We start from the raw sequence: 16,213 nt of genomic DNA on the forward strand, positions 1-16,213 counted from the left end.
AAAAAACAATAAAGAGCTTTTCAAGTTAAAATTTAGACTGGTTTATTTATTCAATATTTAATAACACACTATGAAAGTAATCAGTAGGAGAACCCCGACGCAACTGCCCTCTGCGTGAACTGCTGCTTCCTTTTATAACATTTCGTGCAGCTAAATTCTGCAGCCAGACTTATGCGCCGTCCGCATGCAAGCTACCTTGGCCATGACTTCCCAGTGGCTTCGTGCATTGCAGGAATGTGCATCTCTGCAATTGCCTTATGTCATACTCGTGTGAATTAGAATTTGCATTGCTTCTTCAATTAATGTTAGCCAGAGGTACTAATATGCTATTGTGCGTTATAGTGAAATACGCTTGGCCTTGAAGCCGGTGTTAGGTTGCAGTTATGCTGCTTACAATAATTATGCTAAGGCACCTGCATGTGCGCTATGGGACTGTGGGAAGAATAATTATGCTGACACAGTGGCAGTTGGGCTATGGAACTATGGGAAGAATAATTATGCTGACACAGCGGCACGTGTAAACTTCAGCTTGTGGGAATCTAACATGTTGTGTGCCGCCAGCGTGTTAACTTCGATATATGGCAAGACGCAGCTGACGACTCGCTGGAACGGTGGCTGTGGGTGAAAGTGATTGATGTATCGGCGATGCGAAGATGAATACACTAATTTTATTATCCTGTGTTGGATTACTATATCTAAACTGGTGGTTGTATGTTTTGTTTACAGTGAAAACACACAATGTATGCGTTAATTTTAAAAAACATTTAATTTTTGTTTAAAGCCAATACTGTCCACTTGTTCATACCTTGTGGGACCGCCGCTGGGCAAAACGTCCGCGAAGGAAAGCGAATTATCTGTATTTGTACTTATATCTGTATCTGCATCTGTATCTGTATTTGTATCTATATCTGTTTCTGTGTCTGCATCTGTTTCTTTATCTGTATCTGTATTTGTTTCTGTATCTGTATCTCTTTCTGTTTCCTTATGTGTATCTGTATCTGTATTTGTTTCTGTATCTGTATCTGTTTCTGTTTCCTTATGTGTATCTTTATCTTTTTTTTACGTTGTGGCAGCTCACTGCCCTCAAGAGGCTAAGTGAAACCAAGCTAATACTGTTCATGTATCCACAACCCGTGAGACTGATGGCATAGCAGCAAGGGAAAAAGACGACTTCACCACCACTGCTTCGATTTCGCATTTCCCTGAGCATGAATCCATTTCCTCATAGCAAGGAAAGCCATTTTGCTCACAGCAGTCCAACACTTTGTATATTTGCATATTAGGGGAACTAAATTCTTCATGTAAGGTTGCCCCCAAAACACTCTATGAACGAAGAGTATTACACTGAGAAAACGAGGACAATGTAACATTACTTGCTCAGCGTTTTCCAACTAGGTGGGACAGTATGGACATAAAAGATCCTCTATCTTACGCAGAAGTTAATACTCCTTAAAACCGCTGTACCACTCAGTAACCGTATGAATTGCTAGTTCAGTCTGCTGTGCTACCGCTTGTACCATTGTGCTGCGTTTCGAACAAACCTGAAAGTTCAGCGCCCTTTCCTCGATTTTTTCAACCATTCTTGACACATTATTCTTGTTTGTGACCTTTCGTTTTTCTTAGATTTTCAGACGGTCACATGCTTCCGATATCATACAAATTAAGCTGACAGCAGATCCACTAATATTTTACGAGATAATACAAGGACCGCGCTGTCGGATACCCCTCCGATAAGCACTTGCTATTCATATAGCAGTAATTCGCTAAACTGCCACAATTTTTTTTTTTTTGGTCATTTTATACCCGTGTCATTCTGGTGCTACAAATAATATCATCGACCTGGTGCCGTTTGATAAAAGCTGATCGGTAGCTTCGCTTTGGCCTCCAAGGTTGAGCGTTATTCACGGTAGGGCTCTACTTACCTAAGAAACTTTATCTACCACTGCGCTGAAGTGCTCCTTTAAAGTAAGTTTAGAGTCAATGTATACTTCTAAATATTTCAAGTAAGGCTCATCTACAATTCGCTTGGAGCTCACCAAGGCCACTTCTGTCTTAGGTGATGTGTAGCTGTTTAACACCAAAAACTTTTGGCTGAGTTTATAATGTTCAATGGCGCTCGAGCTCAGACTTCTTTACTTGTTATTGACATGTTTGTGGAGTTAAAGCGAGTACAAAGTAGAAAACCATGAAAACTAATATTTTTTGCGACCTCAGCACTTATGAAAACTTGTTCGAAAATAAAGTATAAAATATTTACGAGCACATCATCAAGTTGCAAAAAGTAGTTTAAAGAAAAACTAAAAGCTTCAAAAGCATAGAAAAATTACAAAAAAAAGTATACAAAATATGGCTTTGTATTTACAAGTAAAGAGTCGACGTTTGAAATAGCAATTTCCGTGTTCTCTGTACCAAAATTTAGTTCATTCATTCCATTTCCGGTGGTTTGGAAAATATAAATGCAGAGTGGCCCAAAAAAGGTTGCAATACAGTAATTTCTCTTTACTTGTGTTCGCACTCTAAAACTAATTAAACGCTACAAATAAAAGTCGATAAATTTTTTTAACGTACAAAGGCAAGCAATTCGACTGTGCACAAAAGTATGCTAAATATATTAGCAGTATTCGACAAATTTGGCGAAAGTGCGGGCATGGTCTTCTAGTTTTCACTACAAAGAGGTAAAAAGATATACCTCCACAATTAACCGTAGAACGCATAACCAACAAATACCACGCAAAGGCAAAACGGGGTACCCGTAAGTAAAAATTATTACAGATTTTGTGCTGATCAGTGAGTTATTTACTTACGGCGACAAGCTCGAGAAAACCGGTAATTGGATCCTGCTACCTATGTTATACTGAAACCCCCAAACGAAGAAGAAACACGCAAAAAGCATGCAGCAACTGCAAAAAACCAATATGCCTGGTACATTCGGTGACAAATTGTATCTGCAGCGTTTGTGAGCAGACAAATTAGTATACACATTTCTACAAAATACAATATTTTTTGTTTAAAGATTCCTGTTTTCTAATATATTTTTACAATGCGCAATAAAAATATCCTATTAAAACAAATAAATTGTTAAATATTTGAAGGGTACACGGATACCCGGTTATGCGTTCGCGTAGGTGCCGACTTTGGGAACTTATATGTGGGGAACCCCTCAACTGAAACCTGCAAGCATTGACTTAAATGATACATACTGTAGTTTCCTAGATTAGAAGGTCCAACACTCTAGTGACAGTGGTTCTCTCATTAAAATAGTTTAAATTCGCAACTGGACACACGGGTACCCGGTGTTGCATTCTAGGGTTAAGAAAACACTGCGAAATTTTGTTTTATTTCATTTTTTAATCGTTTTCTTTTTTTTCATGACTCTTTGCTGTTTTTCGTTTGCAATTTTCTTTTTGATCTTTATTTATTTTTACAAAAGAAATTTATTGACTATGCAACTTTATTGGAACTTAATTTGCACCTGAATACGTTTGTTTGGGTACCGTCGCACTGCACCGTTCATTGCGTTGACTTTTTACTACTTCCATTCCTTTTTTTACCATTTTTTTTGTTTCTGTACCTATGTATACTTGCAAAGCAGCATCAAATCCGGTATTTGTAAAGCGCCAAAAAAATATACCAGTGAATTTTCACTTTTGATATTTATTACGAAAATGTTCGACATTTTTTTGTTTTTTTCTCGAAGGTAGCGACAAACGCGACAACACGAAAATCATTACAATGGATATACAATGCTGCATGTACACTAGGGTGGTCCATATAAATCAATTTCTGATTTTTAACGGTGATACTTGCAACGAAATTAGCAGAATAAAAAACAACACATAGGAATTTTTGTGCCGATCGAGGACGATTTATAGCCTTATTTTCTTATAAGAAACCAACGTTCATTATGCTTCTGCGACAAATCGTTCGTATATTTGCATTATGTTAAACTATCACGTCACCAGATATCACAGCCGATTTGATGGGTTAGAATATAACTGCGGTAACATGTAGATTTACTTGGCGTTGTTAGCTTGATCAAATTTTTAAAAACAGCATCAGTAATTTGAACCACTTTACTATTACTATCTAACAAGTTTTTAAATAAATTACGTATGGTAAGACATGCTTTGATAATTGTTTAAGCTTCCTATTTGACATAAAACAGAATAAATATAAATGCCGAAGGAAAATGATAGAGAATATCATTGCTAGACTTAGGGACGGTTTTTCAGTAGTTGATTAAGCTAAGCTTAAACTAAGTTTGATTGACTCTAGTCAAATTTGAACTACAGTTAAAACACTGAGCAGTTTTTCAGTCACAGTTTAAGGCCGCCTTTAGGGTAGGTTTTTTTGTACGGCAACATTAATTTTTTATTATCTAGAAAATTTGTAGATATGGCAACAGCTGGATTTTGTTTACCCAACAAACATGGAAAAATATTTCTCCTTCGAAATATATATATAGTTCCAGAGGCGATATCCAACATCATTATTTAATTATTCTTAAACCAGATATTTCTCGAGTTGATATCCAACTTCATTCTCCAAACACTATCCAACCTTTGAGAAATTTCGTAAAACCTGGAGTTATCGAGTAGATCTCCAACGTTATTATCACTATCAATTTATTATCCAACCTTTGAGACACTTTGAGAAATGTAGAGTTCTCAAATGAATATCCACACATTTCTCGAATTGACATCCTACAATGGATATCGAGTTGAAGTGGATTTGAAAAAAACTTTCAAAGGTGGTACCGTCAAAGCCAACAGCTGTTTATTTTGAAAAATAAACACCTAGTTGATAGCAGTAATAAAGCTAAATCAATTAAAATAAACTGCATATATTTTATTTTATTTTCGTGAAAACAATTTAGCATTGAGATCATACATTTTACTTCAGTTAGAGAACCACAAACTGGGAATTATACTTTTTTCGAGTAATAGCATTTTTTGCTGTATGAAAAATTTCCGCTTTTGTGAGTACGCTATTATACTCAAGTTGAGCCACTTTTTCGAAACAACTATTGAGATTTAAGAAGTATGCCTCGTTATCAACATGAATTCTAATGGCACTCAAGCCCAAATGTTTGTTGGGTATATTCGACGCCAGTTCGAACGAATGCAAATATATGATAGGTTAATTAGAATTTTACCCTACCAGATTGGCTGCTTAAGTTCAGGTTAAACTTAAGTTATATTAGACTGAAAAACTGCAGTTGAACTTGTACTGAAAAACCGGTCCTTAATCATCATATTTCTTTTGAGGAACAGAATGATGCCCAAACAAACTAAAATAATTTTTTTATACTACAAACTATAATATAATAGTTGAGATATCACATGTAAATTTTGGTCCCTATTGGAGACAGGTAAGTCGTAAAGCGGTGAGGCTACAACTCAGATTACGCAATAATTTAATAATATATTAACATGATTGCTCAAAAATTTTTATACTGAAGTGCAAATCACAATGCATATACAAAGTTATATTTACACTTAAACTTTATTAAATTAGAACAAAAAATATTTTAAATGTTTAAAGAATTTTTATGGTTTTCTTAATGAATAAACTTTGAATTAAAATTTTCCTCAGTACTACAATATTTTTGAAAAATTTTTTGCTGTCAATTTGTTAGCATATATTTGAATATCATACCGAAGTGCCGTAGCTTCATATGGATGTGCTTTTCTTTGCACTTTCGTATGAAATTCAGGCACCTTCATATGAATCAAAGAGTATGCTATGAATTTTTGTTTATATTCAAATTATGAATTTGTATCTGTGCCTATTCTTAAGGACAAAACAAAGCAGCTCTGATATTAAAATATGAACTTTAAATCCTGTGCGGCACTGCTCAATAAATTCCAATAAGCAACAAAATTTAAATGCGATATCGCCTAGTACTAAAATATTAACTATATTTGTTATTACCAAACAAAAAATTTTTGTTCTAACTTTTTGAATCTCCAAAAATAGTTTTAGGGCCTCATTCTCTATTAAGAAAATGAACGCTCATTTCGCCTCAGAGACGATGAAGAAGGATTAAATGAAAAAATGATCAACGTTGGTTCTTTGTTAGAATATGATTGCATTCTTTATTTTCAAAGTACTTTCTTTTATACAAAATATTTCGACATTACTAATACGTTTCTACAATAATACTTACAAACTATAAGTTCAAAGATTCGTAATACGTAAATGACAGTCAGCATATTATAATGAACTATTTATGTACATATGTATATTTTTCGATAGTCATTATGACCAATAGAGAAATATGTCGATCAGCGTGACTGGTCGATAAGTGTGTTGGTCAATGTGATGGATTGACAAATGTAAACAAATATGTGTCGTGTGTGTCGGCATGCACATATGATGTTGAACTCTTGCTGAGTTCAAGAAATTATTGGGTCAGTATAACTTGACTACTTGTGTGTATATTATACCATCAACTGCATTGAAAGTGAAACGCGTTCCAAGTAACGCTACAACGAATCGCAAATGTATTTTCATTATGTTAAACGATGGTAACATATCATTTGACTATTGCTTTCGCCTTCCTCTTTGAAATAAAGTAATAAACGAAAAGGCTGAACGAAAATGATAAATAATATCATTACTAGACGAAATAGTATGGAGGCGAATCGTTGGTCTGAGCTATCGTTCGCAATACAGAATGAAGTCCTTAATTTTGATCCCTGTGTGATAGACTGTTAAACGTCTCCAATCTTTTTGAAGAGTTGAAGCGGAAAAAAATAGAAAATACGGTTTATAAGGGTCAAACTAACACTTACCAAAACCACAAGCACCTTTTACGTTACGATGTTGTTTTGCCATTTTTAGCATTCGTAATGTAACAAATAATTGGGAGCGAGTCAACACTCTTTGGGGAGTGTGTATCTGTAAATTCAAATATGCTCGGCAAGAGTTCAACCATATATTTTGTCCCTTTAAAAATATCTAAATTTAACGAAGAAAATTATGTAGAAAAAGCTTTTGTTCAAAGATTTCTGCTACTATCGCTAAAGAAGATTTCAGACTTTCATTCCTTTGTGGGAGCAAACTAGGGGAACTGGTGGCTTTCAGATATTTACACAAAAAAGCCTTTTCAACACTACCTGCCTACCCAAATACTAAAAGGGTTTCATGCATATTTCCAAAAGCTACTTCAGCGTGAGAATGAAGCGAAACAAGTGAAAAAAGCTCAGTTCTACATAACGAGGAAGACGGAGACTTTCAAGGCTCTTCCCAAACCAAGCCAAGTTAGTTTTGAAAGAACTTCATTTTCACGAGTTGGTCTACACCGGCAATGAAAGTATTTTGTTTAAAAGTGGAATCTTTACACACCAGTTGGTGTCCGCAATTTCAATAAAACCAGGTTAATGCTATTCATGTGTCCGTACAATTGGGACCGCCGTTAGGCATAACGTCACTGGGGGAAAGGCGATTAAGTCGTCACTACTTCGTATGCGCATATCTCTGCGTTCCCTTTTGCTAAGACTTACACTTTCACTTACACTTACCTTTTCTTTACCACTTACACTCACACATGCACTTACAAATAAATTTACCTTCCGCTAAGAGTCTGAATTCCCCATACCGCACTTACTTACTTACTTAGTTGGCGCTTAACCGTCTAAACGGTTATGGCCGTCCAACAAGGCGCGCCAGTCGCTCCTTCGCTCCGACAACCGGCGACAATCTGTCACACCAAGGGAGTTTAAATCGTTTTCCACCTGGTCCTTCCAACGGAGTGGGGGCCGCCCTCTACTTCTGCTTCCATAGGCGGGTTCCGACAGAAACACTTTCTTAGCCGGAGCATCATCTTTGATTCGCATAACATGGCCTAGCCAGCGCAGCCGCTATGTTGATGTCTGCGTATAGCTCGTACAGCTCATCATTAAATATTCTTCGGTACTCGCCATCGCCAACGCGTAGAGGTCAATAAATCTTTCGAAGTACTTTTCTCTCGAACACTTCCAAAGCCGCTTCATCCGCTGTTGTCATGGTCCATGCTTCTGCCCCATATAGCAGGACGAGTACGATAAGTGACTTATAGAGAATGATTTTCGTTCGCCGAGAGAGGACTTTACTTTTCAATTGCCTACCTAGTCCAAAGTAGCATTTATTGGCAAGATTTATTCTTCGCTGGATTTCAGTGCTGATGTTGTTGCTAGTATTGAAGCTGGTTCCCAAATAAACGAAGTCTTTTACTATCTCGAAATTATGGCTGCCAACAGTAGCGTGATTGCCAAGGCGCGTATGCGCTGACTCTTTGCTCGATGACAGCAGGAACTTCGTTTTGTCCTCATTCACCATCAAACCCATCTTTACCGCTTCTTTTTCCAGTTTGGAGTAAGCAGAACTAACATCGCGGGTGTTTAGGCCGATGATATCAATGTCATCAGCATATGCCAGTAATTGCACGCTTTTATAGTATACATACATTTAGTATACATACTAGGCCGGGTCGATTTGTGGGGAGGCAAAAAAAATCGCCCATTGCTCTGTGAAAATCATATTCTAGGGATCAAAGTAAGAAAATTTTCCGAAGGAACCATACCTCTAAAACGAATTCTGATGTCCCCCCCCCCCCCCCTTTGGGACTTAGGGGCAAATTTTTAAAAATCCTACTTTGAAATGCCTATGTTTTTTCTTTTTGGAGTTTATTTTTCTCTTGAGAAATTTATTTAGTCAAAACATATGTAAATGAAAAAATGAGTTTAACTTAGTAATAGAAAAGAAATTTAAAAAAATTATTAGAAATTAGCGTTTCTACAACCCCCTTTTAAAACCAAGGCATCACTGTAATGCATTTGCATGTCGTAAACATAGTTGTGTGGGTTTTTTATTCAACCGTTTTAAAAAATGAAGGTATCACTGTGACACAATTGCAGATCGTAAAATTGCTTGTGTTGTTTTTTTTAAGCCACCACAAGACACAGCAGGTAGAATTGAAATTTCCCCTATCCAAAAGTTCGACCCAAAGGGGGGGGGGGGGGGGGGACACCAGAATTCGTTTTAGAGGTATGGTTCATTCGGCTAAGTTTCTTATTTTGATCCCTATAATACGATTTTCACAGAGCAATGAGTGATTTTTAAGTCGACCCGCCCTAACACATACGTATACATACGTATCCATACATATACAATACATACGTATACATACATATACAATACATACGTATGCATACGTCTACATACATATACAACACATATACAAAGTTATATTTACACTGAAACTTTATTAAATTAAAACAAAAATATTTTAAATGTTTAAAGAATTTTGATGGTTCTCTTAATGAATAAATTTTGAATTAAAATTTTTCTCAGTAATACAATATTTTTGAAAAATTCTTTGCTGTCTTTGAATATCATACCGAAGTGCCTTAGCTTCATATGGATGTGCTTTTCTTTGCACTTTCGTATGAAATTCAGGCACTTCAGGCTTTCGCCTTCCTGTTTGGAATAAAGTAATATACGTAAATGATAAATAATATCATTACTAGACGAAATCGTGTGGAGGCGAATCCTTCGTCTGAGCTATAGTTCACAATACAGAATGAAGCCCTTAATTTTGATCCCTGTGTGACAGACCCTTAGACGTCTCCAATCTTTTTGAAGAGTTGAAGCGGAAAAAAATAGAAAATACGGGTCATAAGGGTCACCCTAACACTTACCAAACCGCAAGCACCTTTTACGTTACGATATTGCTTTACCATTTTTAGCATTCGCTACATAACAAATAATAGGGAGCGAGTCAAAACTCTTTGGGGAGTGTGTATCTGTAAATTCAAATATGCTCTGCAGGAGTTCAACCATATATTTTGCCCCTTTAAAAATATCTAAATTTAACGAAGAAAATTATGTAGAAAAAGCTTTTATTCAAATATTTCTGCTACTATCGCTGAAGTAGATTTCAGATTTTCATTCCTTCGTGGCAACAAACTAGGGGAACTGGTGGCTTTCAGATATTATGACTTGCTCTCAAAAAAGCCTATTCAACACTACCTGCCTACGCAAATACTAAAAGGGTTTCACGCATATTTCCAAAAGCTACTTCAGCGTGAGCGAAACAAGTGAAAAAAGCTCAGTTTTACGTAACGACGAAGACGGAGGTTTTCGAGGCTTTTCCTAAACTAAGCTGAATTAGTTTTGGAATAAGTTCTTTTTCACGAGCTGATCCACACCGGCAATGAAAGTATTTTGTTGAAACGTGAAATCTTTACATAACAGTTAGCATCCGCAATTTCAATAAAACCAAGATAATCCTGTTCATGTGTCCGTACCCCTTGGGACCGCCGTTAGGCATAACGTCACGGGGGGGAAGGCGATTTAGTCGCCACAACTTCGTATGCGCATTTCTCTGCGCTCCCCTACGCTAACACTTACATTTACATTTTCACTTACACTTACCTTTACTTTACCACTTACACACACACGTGCACTTATAAATAAATTTACCTTGCGCTAAGAGTCTGAATTCCCCATGCCGCACAGTGTCTTAAAAACGGCAGAAAGTGTAGATGTAAAAAAATAAAACCTATTTAGAAACAAGTAAGGAAGGCTAAGTTCGGGTGTAACCGAACATTACATACTCAGTTGAGAGCTATGGAGACAAAATAAGGGAAAATCACCATGTAGGAAAATGAACCTAGGGTAACCCTGGAATGTGTTGTTTGTACGATATGGGTATCAAATGAACGGTGTTAATGAATATTTTAAAAGGGCGTGGGTCTCAGTTCTATAGGTGGACGCCTTTTCGAGATATCGCCATAAAGGTGGACCAGGGGTGACTCTAGAATTTGTTTGTACGATATGGGTATCAAATGAAAAGTATTAATGAGTATTTTAAAAGGGAGTGGGCCTTAGTTCTATAGGCAGACGGCTTTTCGAGATATCGCCATATAAGTGGACCAGGGGTGACTCTAGAATTTGTTTGTACGATATGGGTATCAAATGAAAGGTATTAATGAGTATTTTAAAAGGGAGTGGGCCTTAGTTCTATAGGCAGACGGCTTTTCGAGATATCGCCATATAAGTGGACCAGGGGTGACTCTAGAATTTGTTTGTTCGATATGGATATCAAATGAAAGGTGTTAATGAGTATTTTAAAAGGGAGTGGGCCTTAGCTCTATAGGTGGACGCCTTTTCGGGATATCGTTATAAAGGTGGACCAGGGGTGACTCTAGAATGCGTTTATACAATATGGGTGTCAAATGAAAGATGTTAATGAGTGGTTTAAAAGGGAGTGCGCCTTAGTTCTATGGGTGGACGCCTTTTCGAGATATTACCAGGGGTGACTCTAGAATTTGTTTGTACGATATGGGTATCAAACGAAAGGAGTTAATGAGTATTTTAAAAGGGAGTGGGCCTTAGTTCTATAGGCAGACGGCTTTTCGAGATATCGCCATATAAGTGGACCAGGGGTGACCCTAGGATTTGTTTGTACGATATGGATATCAAATGAAAGGTGCTAATGAGTATTTTAAAAGGGAGTGGGCCTTAGTTCTATAGGTGGACGCCTTTTCGAGATATCGCCATATAAGTGGACCATGGGTGCCTCTAGAATTTGTTTGTACGATATGGATATCAAATGAAAGGAGTTAATGAGTATTTTAAAAGGGAGTGGGCCTTAATTCTATAGGCAGACGGCTTTTCGAGATATCGCCATATAAGTGGACCAGGGGTGACTCTAGAATTTGTTTGTACGATATGGATATCAAATGAAAGGAGTTAATGAGTATTTTAAAAGGGAGTGGGCCTTAGTTCTATAGGCAGACGGCTTTTCGAGATATCGCCATATAAGTGGACCAGGGGTGACTCTAGAATTTGTTTGTACGATATGGATATCAAATGAAAGGTGTTAATGAGTATTTTAAAAGGGAGTGGGCCTTAGTTCTATAGGTGGACGCCTTTTCGAGATATCGCCATATATGTGGATCAGGGTTGACTCTAGAATTTGTTTGTACGATATGGATATCAAATGAAAGGTGTTAATGAATATTTTAAAAGGGCGTGGGCCTCAGTTCTATAGGTGGACGCCTTTTCGAGATATCGCCATAAAGGTGGACCAGGGGTGACTCTAGAATTTGTTTGTACGATATGGGTATGAAAAGAAAGGTGTGAATGAGTTTTTTAAACGGGCGTTGGTCTCAGTTCTATAGGTGGACGCCTTTTCGAGATATCACCATAAGGGTGGACCAGGGGTGACTCTAGAATTTGTTTGTACGATATGGATATCAAATGAAAGGTGTTAATGAGTATTTTAAAAGGGAGTGGGCCTTAGTTCTATAGGCAGACGGCTTTTCCAGATATCGCCATATAAGTGGACCAGGGGTGACTCTAGAATTTGTTTGTACGATATGGATATCAAATGAAAGGTGTTAATGAGTATTTTAAAAGGGAGTGGGCCTTAGGTCTATAGGTGGAAGCCTTTTCGGGATATCGTTATAAAGGTGGACCAGGGGTGACTCTAGAATTTGTTTGTACAATATGGGTGTCAAATGAAAGATGTTAATGAGTATTTTAAAAGGGAGTGGGCCTTAGTTCTATAGGCAGACGACTTTTCGAGATATCGCCATATAAGTGGACCAGGGGTGACTCTAGAATTTGTTTGTACGATATGGATATCAAATGAAAGGTGTTAATGAGTATTTTAAAAGGGAGTGGGCCTTAGTTCTATAGGTGGACGCCTTTTCGAGATATCGCCATATAAGTGGACCGGGGGTGACTCTAGAATTTGTTTGTGCGATATGGATATCAAATGAAAGGTGTTAATGAGTATTTTAAAAGGGAGTGGGCCTTAGTTCTATAGGTGGACGCCTTTTCGAGATATCGCCATATAAGTGGACCAGGGGTGACTCTAGAATTTGTTTGTACGATATGGATATCAAATGAAAGGTGTTAATGAGTATTTTAAAAGGGAGTGGTCCTTAGTTCTATAGGCAGACGGCTTTTCGAGATATCGCCATATAAGGGACCAGGGGTGACTCTAGAATTTGTTTGTACGATATGGATATCAAATGAAAGGTGTTAATGAGTATTTTAAAAGGGAGTGGGCCTTAGTTCTATAGGTGGACGCCTTTTCGAGATATCGCCATATAAGTGGACCAGGGGTGACTCTAGAATTCGTTTGTACGATATGGATATCAAATGAAAGGTGTTAATGAGTATTTTAAAAGAGAGTGGGCCTTAGTTCTATAGGCAGACGGCTTTTCGAGATATCGCCATATAAGTGGACCAGGGGTGACTCTAGAATTTGTTTGTACGATATGGATATCAAACGAAAGGAGTTAATGAGTATTTTAAAAGGGAGTGGGCCTTAGTTCTATAGGCAGACGGCTTTTCGAGATATCGCCATATAAGTGGACCAGGGGTGACTCTAGAATTTGTTTGTACGATATGGATATCAAATGAAATTAGTTAATGAGTATTTTAAAAGGGAGTGGGACTTAGTTCTATAGGCAGACGGCTTTTCGAGATATCGCCATATAAGTGTACCAGGGGTGACTCTAGAATTTGTTTGTACGATATGGATATCAAATGAAAGGTGTTAATGAGTATTTTAAAAGGGAGTGGGCCTTAGTTCTATAGGTGGACGCCTTTTCGAGATATCGCCATATAAGTGGACCAGGGGTGACTCTAGAATTTGTTTGTACGATATGGATATCAAATGAAAGGTTCTAATGAGTATTTTAAAAGGGAGTGGGCCTTAGTTCTATAGGCAGACGGCTTTTCGAGATATCGCCATATAAGTGGACCAGGGGTGACTCTAGAATTTGTTTGTACGATATGGATATCAAATGAAAGGTGTTAATGAATATTTTAAAAGGGAGTGGGTCTTAGTTCTATAGGTGGACGCCATTTCGAGATATCGCCATATAAGTGGACCAGGGGTGACTCTAGAATTTGTTTGTACGATATGGGTATCAAATGAAAGGTATTAATGAGTATTTTAAAAGGGAGTGGGCCTTAGTTCTATAGGCAGACGGCTTTTCGAGATATCGCCATATAAGTGGACCAGGGGTGACTCTAGAATTTGTTTGTACGATATGGATATCAAATGAAAGGCGTTAATGAGTATTTTAAAAGGGAGTGGGACTTAGCTCTATAGGTGGACGCCTTTTCGGGATATCGTTATTAAGGTGGACCAGGGGTGACTCTAGAATGCGTTTGTACAATATGGGTGTCAAATGAAAGATGTTAATGAGTGGTTTAAAAGGGAGTGCGCCTTAGTTCTATGGGTGGACGCCTTTTCGAGATATTGCCATAAAGGTGGACCAGGGGTGACTTTAGAATTTGTTTGTACGACATGGGTATGAAATGAAAGGTGATAATGAGTATTTTAAAAGGGAGTGGGCCTTAGCTCTATAGGTGGACGCCTTTTCGGGATATCGTTACAAAGGTGGACCAGGCGTGACTCTGTAATGTGTTTGTACAATATGGGTGTCAAATTAAAGGTATTAATAAGAATTTTAAAAGGGAGTTGTGGTAGTTGTATATGCGAAAGTGTTTTCGAGATTTCGACCAAAATGTGGACCAGGGTGACCCAGAACATCATCTGTCGGGGACCCCTAATTTAGTTATATATGTAATACCACGAACAGTGTTCCTGCCATGATTCCAAGGGCTTTCGATTTGGCCCTGCAGAACTTTTTCATTTTCTTCTCCTTAATATGGTAGGTGTCACACCCATTTTACCAAGTTTTTTTCTAAAGTTATATTTTGCGTCAATAGACCAATACAGTTACCATGTTTCATCCCTCTTTCGTATTTGGTATAGAATTATAGCATTTTTTCGTTTTTCGTAATTTTCGATATCGAAAAAGTGGGCGTGGTCATAGTCAGATTTCGGTAATTTTTTACACGAATACAAAGTGTGTTCAGATAATTATGTGAACTGAGTTTAGTAAAGATATATCGAGTTTTGCTCAAGTTATCGTGTTAACGGCCGAGCGGAAAGACAGACGATCTACTGTGTATAAAAACTGGGCGTGGCTTCAACCGATTTCGCCCTTTTTCACAGAAAACAGTTATCGTCCTAGAGTCTAAGCGCCTACCAAATTTCACAAGGATTGGTAAATATTTGTTCGACTTATGGTATTAAATGTATCCTAGACAAATCAAATGAAAAAGGGCGGAGCCACTCCCATTTTGAAATTTTTTTTTATTTTTGTACTTTGTTGCACCATATCATTACTGGAGTTGAATGTTGACATAATTTACTTATATACTGTAAAGATAATAAATTTTTTCTAAAAATTTCACTTTAAAAATTTTTTATTTTTTTTAAGTGGGCGTGGTCGTTCTCTGATTTTGCTAATTTTTTTTAGGCATACATATAGTAATACAAGTAACGGTCCTGCCAAATTTCATCATGATATCTTCAACGACTGCCAAATTACAGCTTGCAAAACTTCTAAATTACCTTCTTTTAAAAGTGGGCGGTGCCACGCCCATTGTCCAAAATTTTTCTTATTTTCAATTCTGCGTCATAAGCTCAACCCACCTACCAAGTTTCATTGCTTTATCCATCTTTGGTAATGAATTATCGCACTTTTTTTTCGAAATTTTCGATATCGAAAAAGTGGGCGTGGTTATAGTCCGATATCGTTTGTTTTAAATAGCGATCTGAGATGAGTGCCCAGGAACCTACATACCAATTTCGTCAAGATACCTCAAAATTTACTCAAATTATCGTGTTAACGGGCGGACGGATGGACGGACGGACGGACGGACATGGCTCAATCAAATTTTTTTTCGATACTGATGATTTTGATATATGGAAGTCTATATCTATCAAGATTCCTTTATATCTGTACAACCAACCGTTATCCAATCAAAGTTAATATACTCTGTGAGCTCTGCTCAACTGAGTATAAAAAGTTTCTTCAAGCGGGGTCATCCGTCGGCAGTGATTAGGCAAACGCTTCTCAGTGAAAATTCATCCGCTTTGCAGATGCCTTTCAAAGTCGGCACTAAAGGCACTGTCCCGCCAAATTGCAAGGAAAAATTAAGAGAAATACGACGCAAATTAGAAGAAAAGCTCGTTCTAAATATCTTCGTTCGTATATCACGCCAAGTATTTATGCTTTATTTCAGTTCGTAAGTAGGTTTGGGGCCCATGTTGTTTTAAATGAAAAAAATTCCTTAATATTTTACTTCCAAACATAAATTTTTTTTAATTAAATTCAAGCGACTAGTTTTG

The sequence above is a fragment of the Eurosta solidaginis genome, chromosome 3, assembly GCF_040869045.1.
Source record: "Eurosta solidaginis isolate ZX-2024a chromosome 3, ASM4086904v1, whole genome shotgun sequence".
NCBI classification, from domain to species: domain Eukaryota; kingdom Metazoa; phylum Arthropoda; class Insecta; order Diptera; family Tephritidae; genus Eurosta; species Eurosta solidaginis.